The sequence below is a fragment of the Talpa occidentalis genome, unplaced genomic scaffold, assembly GCF_014898055.3.
Source record: "Talpa occidentalis isolate TD23 unplaced genomic scaffold, MPIMG_talOcc4v2.1, whole genome shotgun sequence".
NCBI classification, from domain to species: Eukaryota; Metazoa; Chordata; class Mammalia; order Eulipotyphla; family Talpidae; genus Talpa; species Talpa occidentalis.
Window position 1 is genome coordinate 31,857,703 of NW_026555331.1, and position 19,649 is coordinate 31,877,351.

General features: G+C 35.9%; 1 protein-coding gene across 1 annotated transcript in view; it reads right to left on the reverse strand.

Moving 5' to 3' along the window:
• VPS13B (vacuolar protein sorting 13 homolog B) overlaps positions 1–17,612 on the reverse strand; it is a 622,702-nt gene extending 605,090 nt beyond the window's left edge. Inside the window, exon 1 of the mRNA XM_054692064.1 lies at positions 17,520–17,612. The gene's annotated coding sequence lies outside the window, so the exon portion shown is untranslated. The remainder of the gene's footprint in view (positions 1–17,519) is intronic.
• Positions 17,613–19,649: the final 2,037 nt, after the last annotated feature.

The following is a 19,649-nucleotide window of genomic DNA, read 5'->3' on the forward strand; positions in this document are numbered from 1 at the left end:
TTTAATATAAACCATGGGCTACTTGAATTGGAAAACACCTGTCCATATCAGTACTAACTGGCCCAAACTATGTAGTATCTTTAACATCAGAACTGTAACACAGGACTCAGTATCATCAATTACTGATAGGAAGGAAGATTACACAGTGAGAAAATGTATTTAATAAAAGGTAGTGTTTGGTGAAAAAACTCTATGTAACTTCTAAATATAAGTAAATCTATAATTTGTTCCTTTCAAGGGAAGTTTAAACTTATGTTCTCTTACTTTCAGAATCCTTTTATCCTCACAAGAACTATTCTTTTCTGGTTCAAACCTTGCTTACCTCCTTTTTAAAGTTGTTCCTGAAAACATTAGCCCATGTGAGCTCATTTCAGATGGCTTATTTACCTGCTCATAGATTTATATGCCACCTGCTTTTGCTTTTTCTACAGATGCAAAGTCAACCTCTGGGGCAAAATTCCACCTTTCTATTTCTACCACACAAGTGGTAAATAACATTGCCCAATAAATTTTAGCACTTCCCCAAATGTGTAGGATACAAAAAAATGTATTCATTCGTGTGAGATATAAAAATGTACACTCACACTTCTGAAATCAACAGCCAGCCATTTCACACTTGGGCCAAAGGCAAACAAACATAATTCTCACTGGCAGCTGGACAACATTCCAAGCTGCCACCACATTAATTAACTCACCTCAATCAGATTCCACTTCAACTCACACAGCTTGCTGCCAAGACGCCTAGCAATAAATTGTTACGTTAAATACTAAACAAGGCAGGGAAATACCATATGTTATGTTGTTACAGAGGGTGGGATATTCTTGTTTAACACTAGTAGCAGGGTTTTTCATTTACTTTTTACTGTTGTCTCTTGTGATTTGAGCAAAATGAATGTATGTTCTTGTTGACAAATGATCTTGCATGTTTGATTATAAAGGGAATGGAATGGTAACCAGATAACAAAATCCCTTTGTCCACAAGCTTCTATATTCCCTAAATTTCAAATCAACATCTTACTTGGCAAATACTGGGAACGTAGTAACAGCAAATTATTGGCACTGAATTGGGGAATAGGAGAGTGATGTAAAAAAAAAAAAAACCCTCAAAATTCCCTTATTATTCAGGTCTATTGGGAATTTACAAATATATACAAGTTACTTATAGTTGAAAAATTCTAACGTGGAAGTAAAAGATTTGTGATTGAATCCAGTTTCTGCCTCTGACTGGCAGCATCACTTTGGCTAAATCACCTGACTTTTCTGATAAATCCTCATCTGTCATATGAAACAGTTTGACTAGATGAGTGGTTTCTGAACCTTAATGCACATATCAGTTTTAGGAGCTTAGGTGTGATGTGGAGCCCAACAGTCTGCATTTATAATGACCAAGAAATTCTTGCAGGTAGAGAACCCACACTTTGATAAATCCTGAACTACATGACACATAAGTTCCCCTTATCTCTGACAGTGTGTTATGTTACTTACCTGTCCAATTCATTGCTTTTATAACTTGATATGTGAGTCTGGAAAGAGGTATAATTGAGGGTGTTGATTTAAGTCTTAATCTGCATTAAGTAGTTCAAACGCCTAGTGAAAAAAATTGAAAACACCAGAATATTACTACCCAAAGTTACTTGCCTCAGGTTGTGGGAGAGGTACTGGGGGTGAATGCTGACTGAAAGCTATACTTAAAACCCTGAATGTGTATATACGGAGACTCCAAATCTAGACAAAGAAAACAACTGATCATATTCATCCTGCATATGAGCCTTATTTATAGTCATTATCTTCATCACTTACCCAGCAGATATCTTTCTTTTCTCTAAAAGTATTGTGGTTGCTTGTTTAATTTATTTTGTATCTTGTATACCTGGTGCAGTCTATTTCTATTTTAAATGCTAGAACTCAGGAAAATATTTTTTACTTGTTCACAAAACGATATGAAGCTAGGAACTTTTAGAAACCTCATTTTTCCTAGCTTCTAGGACATGATCTGATTAAAAAAAAAATAAGACTCTTACTTTGAGTTTACTTCAAATAGATGTTTATGGGTTTATACTAAGTTATGTATCTTCTTTTATTTGATCTCTTTTAGGATCTTCAGAGAACTATCCATAAAACACTTGTCTGGGATAGCCTTAAATTTCAAAAAGAGCAACCGTAACTGGACCATGTAAAATGGCATGCAATGCAGGAATATCTCTCATGTTACAAGTTCCACAGATTTGAAACCTCAAAAAAATCTCTTTTACTACTTAAAAATGTAAAATAAGTTTTGTTCTTCACTTCTATCACTGAAGGATGTAAAAAGGCAATGCTGTAGTTGCTTTACTTCTCAATGTGCACAAAAGAAACCTAATTCTCATAGATTCAATCCTTTCCTTCCAAGCTAATCACAATAATGTTGCTTTGAGTATGGGAGGTGGTCTCTTACTGATCTTTGTATTCTCTTTAGCTTCAAAAACCAGGCTATTTACTTAGTAGATGCTCAATAAAGAAATATTGGGTTACAGATTTTCTGGCAGAGAAGGAAGTATTGAATCCTGATGCAGACTTCTTTGTCCCCTGCAGGTGGTGCTGGAGACAGGTTCTTTATTTACTCGTTAATCACAATTATTGGACTGCACAGGTGTTCTGAGTATTTGGTTTAAAGCTGTTGTAGTAATCTAAATTTCTTTTTTAAAAATTTTATTTATTTTTAACTGAGGTAATATTTGGGTACCCCCATCAGATATTACCACCGTAGTGCACCTACCACTCACTCACTCATATCCCTTCCCTCTGCGGTCTTACCCTGTCCTTAGCCCCTCCCCTCTGTGGTACTTCAGTTCTGTGTCAGCTATCAAGGGTTAGTTTTTTAGCTTGTCTTTATTTGACCATTACTTTGGTCATTTTATAGCCCACATATTAGCAGCACCATACAGTATTTATCATTCTCCTGACTTATTTCATTTAGCATTATCCCTTCCAGCACTATCCATGGTTCTGCAAATGGCATGAGTTTATCTTTTTTGATCACTGAGTAGTATTCCATTGTGTATATATACCTCGTCTTCTTGACCCACTCATCTGTTCTGGGGCACTTAGGTTCTTCCCACACTTCAGCTATAGTAAATAGTGCTGCAATAAATAAGGGAACCCAAGTTTCCTTTTGAATTAATGTTTTTGAATTTTGGTGGTAGATGCCTACTAGTGGAATTACTGGTTGAATGGCAGATCAATGTTTAATGTTTTGAAACACCTCCATAGTGCTTTCCATAGGGGTTGGACAGTTTACATTCCCACCAACAGTGTAGAAGGGCTTTCCTCCACATCCTCACCAGTACTTGTTTCTGGTCTTTTTGATATGGGACAGTCTCATTCTCTAATAAGTAATTGTGAACACTTTTTTTCATGTACCTGCTGGCTGTTTGATTGTCTTCTTTGTAGAGTGTCTCTTTAGTTCTTTTGCCCATTTTTTGACTGGGATGTTTGTTTTTGTAGAGTTTTATGAATTCTTGGTAAATCTTTGAGATGAATGGTAGGCAAATATTTTCTGCCATTCAGTAGGGTGTCTTTTCATTTTAGTTATGGTTTTGTTCACTGTGTAGAAGCTTTTTTAGTTTTATGTAGGCCCAGTTGTTTATGTTCTTTTTTGTTTTCCTTGCTGCTTAATGGCATCACTGAAGTTTATGTCATGAAATGTTTTATCTCTTTTCTTCTATGTATTTCATGGTTTCAGGTTTTACATACGAGTTAAAGTTGTTCACTTTCACTCTAGGTATTGAGTGAAGTGAAGAGAGGAGAGACATTAAGATAATCAGTGGTGTCTCCAGGTCTGGCATTAGAAAAATAATGTAGGGCTTTAGCAAAAGAGACTGTATACACTTGTCTAAAGAGAACATATATTCCAAAAATTATTCTTTGGTACCATCTGAATCTCTTAAATCTACTGTATTAATTCTAGCACTGTATTTGTCACCTCCGTACTTTGAGGATTATCTCACCATGACGGATTCCTGCTATTTGGGACATTAACCTTGAAGGCTATCTGCCCACAACCTGCCCATCCCAACCCCCAGTCAGAATCAGCAGACCCGTCCTCTGTGTTACTCCTGTTTATTTTTTTTTATTTTTTTTTTTTTGTGGTCTGCAGACTTTTATTTTTTTTTTAATAATAAATTTTATTTTTATATTCCCCATACAATTGCAGCCCCCCCATTCTGACCCCAATCCCTCCCCTCCCACCCCCGCCCCCCTAAAAGTGTCTCTGGTTCGTAGTTTTTTGTTGATTTTGATTTTCACTTTCTTATAGTTACTCGTTTTCCTGGTCCCTTATTTAAGTTTTCTAGATTCCTGCTATGAGTGAGACCATCCGGTATTTTTCTTTTTCTTTTTGGCTTATTTCGCTGAGCATGATCCCTTCCAGTGCCATCCATGTTGCTGCAAATTGCATGTGTTTATCTTTTTTGAATGCTGAGTAATATTCCGTGGTATATATGTACCACATCTTCTTGATCCAGTCATCTATTTTTGGGCATTTGGGTTGTTTCCAAAGCTTAGCTATTGTAAACAGTGCTGCTATAAACATAGGGGTGCAGGTGCTCTTTGGAATTGATGTTTCTGTGTCCTTTGGGTAAATACCTAGGAGTGGAATTGCTGGATCCTGTGGAAGCTCTATGTTTAGTAGGTCCAGAAATCTCCACACAGCTCTCCACAGTGGTTGGACCAGTTTGCACTCCCACCAACAGTGCAGAAGAGTTCCTTTTTCTCCACACCCTCGCCAACATTTGTTGTTGCTATTTTATTTAATATGTGCCATTCTCACTGGTGTAAGATGGTATCTCATGGTAGTTTTGATTTGCATTTCCATGATGACAAGTGATGTTGAACATTTTTTCATATGCCTGTTGGCCATTTGCATTTCCTCTTCAGAGAAGTTTCTTTTTAGCTCTTCTGCCCATTTTTTGACTGGATTCTTTTCTTTGTTGTTGTTAAGTCTCATCAGCTCTTTGCAGATTTTTGTGATCAGTCCTTTATCATTAGTGTTGGGTGCAAAAATGTTCTCCCAGTTGGTGGGGTTTCTCTTTGTTTTTGTTATTGTCTCTTTTGCTGTGCAGAAGCTCTTTAATTTGATGTAGTCCCAGCTGTTTATCTTCGCCTTCACTATCGCTGCTTTGGGTGATGTGTCTGTAAAGATGTCTTTGATGTGCAAATCACGTAGTGTTTCGCCTATATTTCCTTCTATATATTTTATGGTTTCAGGTCTTATGTCTAGTTCTTTAATCCATTTTGAGTTGATTTTTGTGTATGGTGTGAGGTAGTGGTCAAGCTTCATTCTTTTGCATGTAGCAACCCAGTTTTCCCAGCACCATTTATTGAACAAACTTTCTTTGCTCCAATGCATAGTCTTTGCTCCTTTGTCAAAGATTAGTTGACCATAAATCTGTGGGTTTATTTCTGGATTTTCTATTCGATTCCATTGGTCTGTATGTCTGTTCTTGTTCCAATACCATGCAGTTTTGATGATTATGGCTTTGTAGTAGAGTTTGAAGTCTGGGAGTGTGATGCCTCCATTCCCTTCTTTTTTTTTCAGGAGAGCTTTGGCTATTCGGGGTATTTTGTGATTCCATATGAATTTCATCAATAATTGTTCTATTTCTTTGAAGAATGACATTGAAATTTTGATTGGAATAGCATTGAATCTGTATATTGCTTTTGGAAGGATGGCCATTTTAATAATGTTTATTTTTCCAATCCATGAGCAGGGGATGTCTTTCCATTTCTTTGTGTCTTCTTCTATTTCTTTTAACAGTGTTTTATAGTTTTCTTTGTATAGGTCCTTTACCTCTTTTGTTAGATTTATTCCCAAATATTTGATTTTTTTTGTTTCAATAAAAAAAGGGATGGTTTTTTTGATTTCTTCTTCTTCAGATTTATTGTTTGTGTATAGGAAGTCTACTGACTTTTGCGTGTTGATTTTGTATCCTGCCACTTTACTGAACTGATTGATGAGTTGAATTAGCTTTTCTGTGGACTTTTTGGGGTTCTCTATGTATATTATCATATCATCTGCAAATAGTGATAGTTTGACTTCTTCTTTTCCTATTTGGATTCCTTGGATGTCTTTCTCTTGTCTTATTGCTCTGGCTAGGACTTCCAGTATTATATTGAAAAGCAGTGGTGAGAGTGGACATCCTTGTCTTGTTCCAGATCTTAATGGAATTGCTTTCAGCTTTTCACCATTGAGAATGATACTGGCTGTTGGCTTGTCATAGATGGCCTTTATGATGTTGAGGTATGTTCCTTGTATCCCAAGAATTTCAAGGGCTTTTATCATGAATGGGTGTTGCATTTTGTCGAAAGCTTTCTCAGCATCTATTGATATTATCATATGGTTTTTATATTTCTTTTTGTTGATGTGTTGGATAACGTTGATTGATTTTCGGATGTTAAACCATCCTTGTGTCCCTGGAATGAATCCTACTTGGTCGTGGTGAATTATCTTATGGATGCATTGTTGGATTCTGATAGCTAAAATTTTATTGAGGATTTTTGCATCAGTGTTCATTAGGGAGATTGGCCTGTAGTTTTCCTTTTTTGTGTTGTCCTTGTTTGGTTTTGGTATTAGTATAATGTTGGCTTCATAGAATGTGTTTGGTATTGTCCCTTCCTTCTCAATTTTTTGGAAGAGTTTGTGAAGGATAGGCACTAATTCGTCTCTGAATGTCTGGTAGAATTCATTTGTAAATCCATCAGGTCCCGGGCTTTTGTTTTTGGGGAGGTTTTTGATTACCATTTCAATTTCGCTGCTTGTAATTGGTCTGTTTAGGTGTTCTATTTCTTCTTTATCTAGCTTTGGGTGATTGTAGAGTTGTAGGAATTTGTCCATCTCCTCTAGATTGTTAAACTTGTTTCCATATAACTGTTCATAGAAGTTACTGATTATTCTTTTGATTTCCTCTGTGTCCGTTGTGATTTCTCCTCTTTCATTGATGATCCTGTTTATTTGTGCTTTCTCCCTTTTTTCCTTTGTGAGCCTGGCTAGGGGTTTGTCTATTTTATTGATTTTTTCAAAGAACCAGCTCTTGGTTTCATTGATCTTTTGGATTGTTTTTTTAGTTTCAATTTCATTTATTTCTGCTTTTGTTTTTATTATTTCTTTTCTTCTACTGGTTTTGGGGTTTTTTTGTTGTTCTTTTTCTAGATCTTTGAGCTTCGAGATTAGGTTGTTTCTTTGAGTTCTTTCTTGTTTCTTGATGTGAGCTTCTATTGCTATATATTTTCCTCTTATTACTGCTTTTGCTGCATCCCATACATTTAGGATATTGGTGTCCTCCTTGTCGTTCAATTCAAAGAATTTTTTGATTTCTTCTTTGATCTCCTCATTAGTCCAGTGGTCTTCCAGTAGTGTGGTTTTTAATCTCCATGAGGTAGGAAAGTTCCTTGCCTTCTTTTTATGGTTTATTTCTAGTTTGATGCCTTCATGGTCAGAAAAGATGGTTGATATGATTTCAATCTTGGTGTATCTGTTGATGTTGTGCCCCAGTATGTGATCGATCCTGGAGAATGATCCGTGTGCGCTTGAGAAAAATGTGTACTCCGTTTTTTGGGGGTTTAGTGTTCTATAGATGTCTGTTAAGCCCAATTGCTCTAGGTCCTTATTTAGAGCTTTGGTTTCTTTACTTATTTTTTGTCTTGTTGATCTATCCATTGTTGATAGTGGTGTGTTGAAGTCTCCCACTACGTATGTGTTTTCTCTGATGTCTGTTTTCAGAGAGGATAACAGTTGTCTGATATATTTTGGTGCTCCTTCGTTTGGTGAGTATATGTTAATGAGTGTTATTTCTTCTTGAAGTATTGTCCCCTTGATCATAATGTAGTGACCATTGGGGTCTCTTTTTATCTTTTTGAGTTTGAAATCTGTTTTATCTGATATAAGTATAGCTGTTCCTGCTTTCTTTTTTGGTCCATTTGCTTGTAGGATTGTTTTCCATCCTTTAACTTTGAGCCTATTTTTATCTTTTGTAGCTAAATGTGTTTCCTGGAGACAGCAAAAGGTTGGGTTTTGTTTCTTAATCCAGGCTGCAACTCTGTGTCTTTTTATTGAAGAGTTTAGTCCATTTACATTTAGAGTTAATATTGATATGTTAGCATCTGTATTTGCCATTGTGTTTGTCTTTCCTTTGATTTTATTTATTCTTTTAATAACTTTTTTTTTTTTTGGCCTTCTTTCATTGTTATTCGTCCCTCTGAGGTTCTGGCTTTAGGACTCCTTGTAGTATTTTTTGGAGTGGGGGTTTAGTTGCAATGAAATTCCGGAGTTTCTGTTTGTCTGGGAAGGTCCATATTCTTTCTTCAAAGAGAAAGGAGAGCTTTGCGGGATAGAGAATTCTTGGTTAGCATCTGTTTTCTTGGAGTCTGTTGACTATGTCCCTCCATTCTCTCCTTGCCCGTAGTGTTTCTTCGGAGAAGTCTGATGTCAGCCTGATTGGCTTTCCTTTGAATGTTATCTGTTTCTTCCCTCTTGCCAGCTTCATTATTTTTCCCTTGTCCTGGATTCTTGGGAGCTTTACTATTATGTGTCTTGCTGTATTTTTCCTTTCGTCGTGGAAGTTTGGTGTTCTTCTTGCTTCTTGTATATCAATTTTCAGCTCCTTCTTCACATTTGGGAAGTTCTCTTCAATTATCTCTTTGAATATTTTCTCTGTTCCTACATCTCTCTCCTCTCCTTCTGGTATTCCTATAACTCTTATATTTCCTTTCCTCATGGAGTCAGATAGTTCCCGAAGTCTTTCTTCGTTCTTTTTCCTTCGTACTTCTCTTTCCTTTTCTGTTTTGGTTCTTTTTATTTCTGTGTCTTCGAGATTACTTATTCGTTCTTCCATTTCGTCTATTCTGCTTTCATTGCTTTTCCCAGAATTCTTTAGTTCTTCCATTAATTCTTTGATCTCCTGCATTTCTTTTACTTCCCTCTTTAGGGACTCAATTTCATTCTTCTGACCATTGTTTTCCCTCTCTAGGGACTCAATTGCATTCTTCTGATCGTTGATTATTTTTCCCTTATCATTGTTTTCCTTTATGACTTCTGTCAGTTTTTTAATCACGGCAATTTTAAATTCTCTTTCTGGAAGGCTCAGAAGTTCTTCCAAGTTACTGTCGTTGCAATCTGGGGGCTGCTTTCCTTTTTGTGGTGTGCTTTTTCCCTGGGGAGTTGCTAGGTTGCGTGTGGTTCTTCTCCTCCCTACTGTCTGTTTTCTAATTTGCCGTATGCGTTGGGATACTGTGTAGTTGGGACTGGCCGGCATCTTGGGTGAGCTTCTCTGCTCTCCTCTGGTTCCTCCAGGAGTCATCTGTCAGTTTCAAGCAGTCTTTACTGGAGAAAGGTCCCTGTTCTAAAATGCCAATGTGGGGACACACTCCCCTGTGCGCCTGGTCTGCCCCGGCGGTGGGTTCCTGCTCCCCCTCTGGGCTTGGACTGCGGTCTGCAGACTTTTAATCCTTGAGCTCTTATTGGTTTGGATCACTGGATCCTTTTCCACAGATTGATAAATACTGGTTATGCTGTTACTTATGCTTATAGTTCATCAAATATAAAATTCAATCACTTCATTTGTCCCGATCCGCAGACCTGGAAACCCAAAGGCACTCTCAGAGCTGGCCGGATGCTGCGAGCTGGCGGAGAGCCAAAATGGGGGATCCCCTGTGTTACTCCTGTTTAAAGAATACATTGCTTACCTGTTTAATATCTGAATTTCCTACTTAACTGCGAGTTGCTATAGAAGTTGTGAATATATCATCTTTTTATTATAAATTTTTAACCTAATGTATAATAGGTTCTTGAGCTGATGTGGTAGACAATAAATTGAATGAATAACACAATCAATAAATCAACTAAAATACTGCCAGACACAAAGTTTTATGCATTTCTGTTCTATAACTCCTGCCCTGATTCTTTCTCAGCACAAAGTGGAGGTCAAAGCTGGAATTTTTTAGTTGGCATAATATGACTCTCCCTACCTACATTTTCTAGCTATCTCTCTCCCATCTCCATCTATGTGAATCTTTCTATGTGAATCTGATATATTTTATGTTTTCTCACCTCTGAAATTTTGCCAGTCTTCCATTTTTCCCTCAGTCTATTTTAATAAGTAATTTTCAAAGTGACCTCAAGGGGACCATGACATCCAACACTACGTTCATAATAATACTAAGATGCTGTTTGCCTTTACACTGTCATTCTCTCACAAGAGTACAGTGGAGTTTTCCACAGGCTGTATGATATATGATATCACAGCAGAAACAGATATGACAACCCAGTGGTCTTCTATCAAACCATATAGTAAAATGCAAAATGTAAAACAATATCATTTTCCTCACTAAATGGTTTTGTTTGAGAAAATACAGTTATTTCTTCATAAAATTATTTGTTTACATGTAACTTATTTTAAAATACATTAATAATTTGGAGTTTGCTTGATTTTAATTTCTAGCATGATAAATATAGGTAGATATAAACAAAAGCTTTTTTTAGGTCCTTGATAATTTTGAAGAATATTATAAGAGAATCCTAAGGTCAAAGAGTTTGAGAACATGATCTAAATCTCCTCTATCCTTCAAAGTCCAAATAAGAAGTTTTGACCATTCAGTTAAAGAGGATTTCCTTCTGTCTACTCTGAATACATAGGGCACTTAAACACTTAGAGTTCTTTTGCACCATCCACCTAATGCAGAATTGTGTCAAAAAGAAGTTAAGATTGCTATACTAGATGAATGATAATTTAAAAAACTTTGTGCTTGTAGGTCTCCCCGTTGGCGCAGCGGTTAAGCGCTGGGTTGCGAAGCTGCCCGCAGCCTCTGCAGTGCCGGTTCAATACCCGACCACTGGCGAGGGCTCCACATGGCACGCAGACCTCTCCTGCAGCCCCCTGCTCCCCTCGGCAGTGTATTTCGTCAGTCTGGCTGTTCTGCTCTCCGCTCTGTCTCTGGTGAATTCTCTCACCCTCCCGTGCTTCTGACTGTACCCAGTGCTTGTATAAATAAATAAATAAATCTTTTAAAAAAAACTTTGTGTTTGATAGTAAATCACAATTATTTTACTTTTCAGTCCCTGATTATCATCTCCCAGCTTCAGAATACTCTAAAATGAATTTCCTTGACTTTTCAATCTATATCTTTTCACTGAAGAAAATAATAATTAAGTTACTTAGTTATGTTTCTTGTTATGAATATGATAAATGGTCATTTCAAAAGGATGAAACAAAAAATTAGAAATTAAAAAATTTAATTCATTCACAATGCCATCAACTGATAACATTTTAGTATACATATCTCTCTCCAGTTTTCTGCTATACATATATTTTGTCACTAAATTTAAGTTATATTGTGCATACTATTACCATTTTTATATACTATATCCTAAGATGCTTTTTTGTTTCTTCAACTCACCATCATATGGTATCATAGAGGGAATTTAAATAAGTTGGTAATATCTATTTTAATAAGTGGGTGGTAGATACATAGGTATTCTTTTTTTATAATTTTTTTAAGATTTATTTATTTTGATACAAGAAATAGCGAACAGATCAGAGCGCGGGAGGGTGAGAGAATTCACCAGAGACAGAGTGGGGAGTAGAACAGGCAGACAGACCGAAGACACTGCTGAGGGGAGCAGCAGGCGCTACAGGAGAGGTCTGCCACACCGTGTGGGCCTCTCCCTGGCCGGCCTGGAATCGAATCCGCGCTGCAGAGGCTGCGGACAGCTTCACAGCGCTAAGTTCAACCAGCTGTGCTCAACCCGCTATGCCACCGGCGAGGCCCACAGGTATTCATTTTGATCAACAAATTAAATATATACATTTAAATTCTCTTTTGCACGAAGGACAACTTTATAATACAGGAGTTTCATTATAAATTAATTTTTAAATACATGATGAACATTTTTCTATTTTATTAAGTATGCATTACCTCACTAAACTCTGTAACAATACATTGATTATCATCTAGCATTTATTTAACCTATGCTCAACCCTATTCTGAGGCATTAAAATTATTTTAATTTTTCAATGATACAGTATGCTTGGATTTTCTTCTTTGGATATGCAGTTTGCATATATCTCTGATGATTTCTTTAGAATGCTTAGCAGGAAGATTACAAGACCAAAATACACTAACAATTTTAAGACATTTAATACAAAAATGCAAATCTTCTTTTGATGGTATTTCTGCTTTCTCATTAGATAAAAAAAAAAAAACAAAATTGTGATTTTAGAGAAAAAGAATAGAGTTTGAGGGGTTGTGATAGAATTGAGAAAACATACAAAGGAAAAAAAAAAACCTCAGAGAAAAACTTCTGCCGAACAAGAGACACAAGAAGGGAAGAAGAGAGAGAAACATGAGAAGAATTGAAGAATGCATATGTAAGGACAAAACAAAGCATGCTGCAAAGAGAAGGTTCTAGAGTCAGGTGGACATGAATTTAAAGCAATTCATCCACTAATTACCTATGTGACCTTAGGTGAGTTATATAACTTCTCTTAACTCCTACTTCCTTAAATATAAACCTGAAAAGCAAAGAGCTCGGCAAGTACTGGGCACACAATAAATGTTTCCTTCTGAGAAAATGCATTAAAGGTGGATGTGGAAGGGAAATGGAAATGAACATATAAATAAGTGAGCACATGGATAAACAAAACTTAAAATTAAATTTCATTTCACAAATTGCTACTTTTATAAAAAGTTCTGATGAAACAGAGAAATGAAAGAAACCAAAGTCATACCTAAGTGTGAGTCTTGAAAAGAATGAAAATTTGCTGAGAGGAGAAAAGTGAATCAATGTGTGATAATAAATAAAAACTAACAGATCTAAGGAAATCAAATGTTGGCTTAAAATATTTGCAGAGGGATCTTTTGTCCTGGTATTGCTGCTTAATTAAATCCTTGTTGTGGTGTGAAGAAAAGTTAAGTAAGAAAGATTCTGATGAGTAATAAGATTATGATTTGGAGTAGTTTATATTCACTAAACCGCTTTGAAAATTGGAAACAAATGGAAAATTGGGAACAAATCAGCTTCAATACTACTTATTTTGACTGACTCTGAGCCCCTGGAGGCCTACACTTTATATCTGCGCCTGTGCGCACACACATTTTTTCCCTATCAAGCAAAGAAGCAGATGGCAACACCTTTCTACCACTCTGCTTTGTGGTTCTTGACTTCTGGGTTTTTGGTTTCTCTTTCACAAACTAAAGCTAATCCTAAGAGTTAAGAATCTCTTCTGCTTTGTATTTCCCTCTTTAGAATAGAAACCTTGAGAAAATAGATTGTCTATTTTTCATGAATTATTTTATTTTATTTTTTTGCATTTCATGCTTCTAACTGTGCCAAGAATATATTGAGATATTTTATTTGGCTTTTACACTTGAAAATCTAAATATTAACAGAAACTGCCTTCTGAGATGTATAAACACAACATTGACAATAACTTTGAGAGGAAAGCTAATCAAATCTTAAGAGTTTTAATTAAGGGTAAAGATGTAAATAAAGTTTTATTTACTTTAAAATAATGCTTTCCTGATGTTTTTAACAACTTAAGAGCGGTGGCACTCTCACCTCTTTATATAGCACTGCTCTCCTTATTTGACTGCTCTGAAAGAGAGTAGTACAGGTAAGGATGATAAGGCTTTTCATGTAGCAAAATTTCTTTAGGTATGGAATAGGAAACATTAAAATGTGATACAGCAAACATATCATATACTTTAGTTGAAAACAGTAACTTTTTTTTCACAATGGGATAATAAATACCCAGTTGAAATAAAGAATGAGTGATGATTAAAGGTGGTTTTAATTCACCTTTAATTTAATTTTAACAGAAGCACTAAGTGAGGTAAGACCAGACTTCTGATTTATTCAGGACTGCTCAGGATACCCATTGATATTATCTCCTCCCGCTCAGCAATATCTTCTAGGCAAATTTCCCTTTTCTTTTTGCTATCCTAACATCCCTCTTCCCAAAACTCTGAAATAACTGGAGGGAGGGAGGTGTTACAATAGACTAGTCGAAAATCTGTGCACATATTCTAGATCATTTAAGAGTTCATAAGATGGGCCTCCCTGGTGTCTCAAGGGGTTGAGACTCAACCTATGGAGAGATCCACAGCCACTGCAGCATGAGTTCGATCCCACAGCCAGGGAGCTACCCACATGGTGCAGCAGACCTCTCCTGGCTTACCCACGGCTCCCCTCAGCAGTGTATTTCAGTCAGTCTGCCTGTTCTGCTCCCCACTCTGTCTCTGGTGAATCCTCTCACCCCCCACACCTCTGGCCTGTACACCAGTTCTTGTATGCATAAATTAATAAATCTTTAAAAAAAGAGAGTCAAATTAGCTTCTCTACCTCATTCCTCCCTTTGCCCTTTCCCTTTAACTTCCTCCCTTTGGCAATTCCCAACACCTTAAGCAATCGATGCATAAACTTCAATTTAACAAAATTGTTTGATTGCATCATAATAATGAAATTCTTAGGTGGTGATTAGTATGTAAAATTTCTGGCTCCCGGTTTTCCAAAAATATAAATCAGATCTTAGAAATCCTCAGCAAATATAATGAAAGATTCTGACAAAAGGTACAGGTTAATCTATACTAAAATTCTTATTGCAAAACTAACACCACTCATTGTATTTTCTACACCTAAACTACAGTTCCCATGAAAGCAATGATAGTATATTTTTCAGGTGCTTAGTTATTTAAATATCAGATACATTGACTTTTTGAAGTCATGAAGATATTTTTTTAAACAAAAATGTCCACCTCCCTAACAGGAAGACATATAACCAGCAGTAGAGACTATGGATCAGCTGATTATGGATAATACTTTTATTTAACCCCAAGTGCTTTATTTAAAAAACAAAGCAGGGGCCTCCCTGGTGGCACAAGGGGTTGGGATGCAACTTATGAAGCTGTCCACAGCCTCCGCAGCACATGTTTGATCCCCTGCCTGGCAGCTACACACATGGCGCAGCAGACCTCTCCTGTCTCACTCTGCTCCCCTCAGCCGTGTATTTCAGTAGATTCACCTGTTCTGCTCCCCACTCTCTCTCTGGTGGATCCACTCACCCCTTCACACCTCTGGCCTGTACCCCAGTTCTTGTATGCATAAACAAATAAATCTTTAAAAATAAATAAATAAAATAAAAACAAAGCAAAACAACTCTACTGATATTACATAGCCTAGATATGCACTATTCAGCATCATGGCCACTAACCACATGTGGCTATTTAAACTTTAATTAATTAAAATTAAAAGTATAAATTTGGTTTGTAATTATAACTTATAGTCAATGCTATAATTAACTATAAGTTAATTAAAATTATAAATTCAGCCATTTCAAATGTTCAATAGCCACATGTAGTTACTGACTTTATTATTTGACAACAAAGACATAGAACATTTACATCATTGTAGGAATTTTACTGAACAGCAGTGGTCTGGATGAATTAAATATAGCATCAGATAATGATCATTGTAAGTACTGGTGAGTCATAAAAAATTTTAACTATGGGCCTCCCCGGTGGTGCAGTGGTTGAGCGCTGGGTTGCGAGCTGCCCGCAGCCTCTACAGCACTGGTTCAATCCCTGGCTGCTCCCCAGCCACCCGAGGAGGGTCCCACATGGCGCGCAGACCTCTCCTGCTGCCCACTGCTCCCCTCAGCAGTGTACTTCAGTCTGCCTGCTCTGCTCCCTGCCCTGGCTCTGGTGAATTCTCTCACCCTCCCGCGCTTCTGACTGTACCCAGTGTTTGCATAAATAAATAAAAATAAATCTTTAAAAAAAAATTTTAAAAAAAATTTTAACTATATCTAAAACAGAGATTATTTCTCTACTTTTATAATATGCTCCAAATGAAGTAGCTGCATAGTTAATTGAACAATTAGCAAAAATGAAATCAAGAACTTTTTTTACTCACATAACCTATAGAATGGTTAGTACCCTTACCTTTCTTATTATAAATAAAGAAGTACATATGTACCTTTCAAGATGTATATGAACCTCAGTTTAATGCTTGCTTCCTATCAATTTTAGGGAAATATTTCTCCCAGAAGTATGTGAGGAATAAGTCAAGTTCTGGGCAAATGGGCCAAAATAGAGGTTAACATATTATCTTGAATGGGTTTAAGAGTCTGTTGTTTTTAAAAATTCTGTGGGAAGTTAAACTTCATGAACTGCAGAAACATAAAACAGGCTTGATGAAAGCAACTTTTTCTGGTCATCTTTCCAAGAACGTGGTCAGAGCATTTCCAGTGTATTTCCTGCCAAAGGTTTTTGGAGAGGGGCTACAGACTGAGGTTGTTCTGGAGCTGGAATCAGTTAGCTATAATTTTCTTTCTGTTGTCAACATACACTGGTAAATACACCTGCTACACAGAGTTTATCATTTCTAAAATGTTCTGAGGGTTTATTACACATGTCAAAAATAGTACAAGTCAAACAGTTCCATAAAACAAACAGAAAACTCCTTTGATTCAGAGTTTTCAGGGTATAATGCTATAGCCCACTCCCTCATCATGAATGGATTCACAATGGGAAAAGTTAGTATTTTAGGCTAGTAGATGAGTTGTCTTCTATCGATAAAGCTATTGATACTTTTGTTTCAGCGTAGTTTTCTTTCTTATTTTTTTTAAGAGTTGAGAAAAGTTCAGTTCAGCACATCTTTTGTACGTGTAATACTTTCAGTCTCAAAATCAACTACCATGGCTGTTGCCATCAAGGAACTCATTTTCTACTGAATGATAGATATAGATAAATATAAATATTATGGTAGAGTTAAGCAAGGACTAATGGAAAATCAAGGGACAGGGTCATATGGCCAGTCAGTTAGATTTCCAGAAAGTAAAGATATCCAAGCAGAGTCTTGAAAGCTGATTCTGCCTTCTTAGCCAGGCGAGGAAAGGGTGAGAAAGAGAAAAAAAAAATCTAGACAAGGAAGAACAGGAGCCAAGACACAGAGGTAATAAAACAGTATAGTGAATTCTGGGAATTACATGCCATCTAAAATTGCCTAAATTAGTGTGAGGAAAGCAGGCAGGTACTAGGTCACTGAATTTGGTGCTGAAGTTAATTTCCTTTTGTTCATGATGGAGAATTATTAAATGGATTTAAAGTAGGAGTAATCTGTTCTTATTTATGTTTTGTTAGACTCTGGACAACATACTGATAGTCGGGGGAAGGGGCAATTTTGGGAAATGTTAAAAACAGAATGACCCAGTTGGAGTTAAAATAGACTTGCAAGTGATCATTTGAAAGTGGTGACAATAAAGGAGGGAGGTAAAAGGAAAGCTAATATGAAGATTTTCAGGAAGTAGAAGAGTTTGTTGCTGTTTGGTCAGTTTTAATTAGAACTTCTATGAGAGATACATTAACTAGAGTACAGAAATGGAAAAATACAAACATTTTAAAAAAGAAATTATCACTTGAAAAATAAAGAAATAAAACTCTAATAAAAAATCTGCTAATGGGTATGGGCAATCCAAAAGTCAAGTACTAACCTGTACCAAGGAAATCCAACACGCAAAGATCTTCTTTAATGATACCGAGTTGGGAAGCAGACAGCAATTCTCCTTGTTAAGTAGATGATGTAATTATACTGAAGGAAATAGAAAAGCAGATGAAAAAAATCAGAAAATGCATAGGTGAATACAAAAGTTAAACCCAAATTAAGCCTTCGATCTCCAGGTCTCCAAGAGCTGTGATAGACAAACCTCAATTTACTAGAATAATATTTTTTTTCTGTAAATGAGTGCCATAAAAATTCTCTTGCCAGTCAGGTACTTTAAAGAGGAGTAAAAAAAAATTATTTGACTTAAAAATAAATAGAATTTCTTAAAATAGGACTGTATGGTTTCCTGCCTTCAAAACATTCAAGACACCATCTGCATCTTGAGGCTTTGGAGAAGTATTTTATTGCTTTTGAAGATGCTCCAACAAAATATCACACACACACACAAAACTTTTCAAAACTATTTTAATTACTTATTCTTCCAAAATGAACAGATTAATGACCAAAAGAATGAAAGTAAAGTGGTACTGAAGAGGAAATGCAACGAACCAATAATAATAATAATGTTTAGGAACTGGAAGCAAAATCTTATCTTGATTTTGGCAAAAACACAGCCAAGAAATTGAAGCTGATGTTGGATTATTGTGCATAAACAGCTCCTGATTAGTTCACTAAATGAAACAAAAGTTGCAAATGTTTTTTTCATCCCTCTTCTAACATTTTGGAGAAGTTCCTTTAGGGAAAAAAAGAATCTTAATTTAATTAAAAGCACACACTCGGACAAGTGCACACACACATATATACAGTAAACACATACACACTTTTTTCTTCTCTTGGAAGAATTAAACTATTTGAGTAACTCATTATATATTTTTGAATTACAAGAGCATGAATTATCTTTAATATTTAAAGAAAGCACACTTCGGTCACTAACATGGAGTCACATTTCTGATATGGAAAACAACAAGTAATAAATTAAGTAATAAAAAAACAAGTAATAAATTAAGAGAAAAAATGAAAGTCATAGCTATATCATAATATTATAAATAAATAAAATACCTGTTAGGATTGAAATTGTTAAGTTTAAATTGCCTTTATACTTTTCAAATCTTCTACAGCTTGAAATTTCCCCTGTGGATAAAATATCTGTCCCTTATAAAAATAATACAATATAAATTTTATTTATCTGATACAGGATAAGGTAATTAATCAAAAATGATACAATTTAAAGCAATTGCTGTTACTCAAATAACCAAATGTTCTATCATTACAATATTATCTATATTGAATAATTCAAATTATGCAATAAAAATACTTCAACCCCGGGCTTCCCGGGTGGCGCAGCGGGTTGAGCACCGCACTGTGAAGCTGTCCACAGTCTCTGCAGTGCAGGTTCGATCCTAGCCAGCGAGAATCCCAGATGGCATGGCAGACCTCTCCTGTCATGCCCGCTGCTCCCCTCAGCAGTGTATTTCTGTCGTCTGCCTGTTCTGCTCCCTGCTCTGCCTCTGGTGAGTCCTCTCTCTCTCTCTCTCTTTCTTTCTCTCTCTCTCTCTCTCTCTCTCTCTCTCTCTCTCACACACACACACACACACACACACACACACACGGCGCCTCTGGCCTGTGCCCCAACTCTGTATAAAAAAATACAAATAAATCTTAAAAAAAAAAATTCAACCCCATAGGATAATTGTCAAATAATTCTTTTGAAATTTACTTTCAATTATATAATTACAAATTTTAAATATTTTATTTCTAAAAGTTTACAAAACAGAAAATAGGAGTAAAAAAATAGAACAGATTTTATTTTGAGAGTGGAAGGTTCTAGTGAAGAGACCCACCAGTAAATGAGAAGTATGAAAAATTAATATTAATTTATTTAAATTGATAAATTATAAATTATTATTACTATTGAATTTCAAACTGTGAAATAGAAAATAATTGAAATGTATAAGTATATATATTCAAGTTAAATATTATTAATAGCAGCCACTATTATAAAGTGCTAATTTGGTGTTGGTCATTTTATATATATCATCTTATTTAATCACCACAACCAATCATGAAGGACCTCACTAACTTTTTACACATGTAGTGTTTTAAAATTTGCAAAGAACAT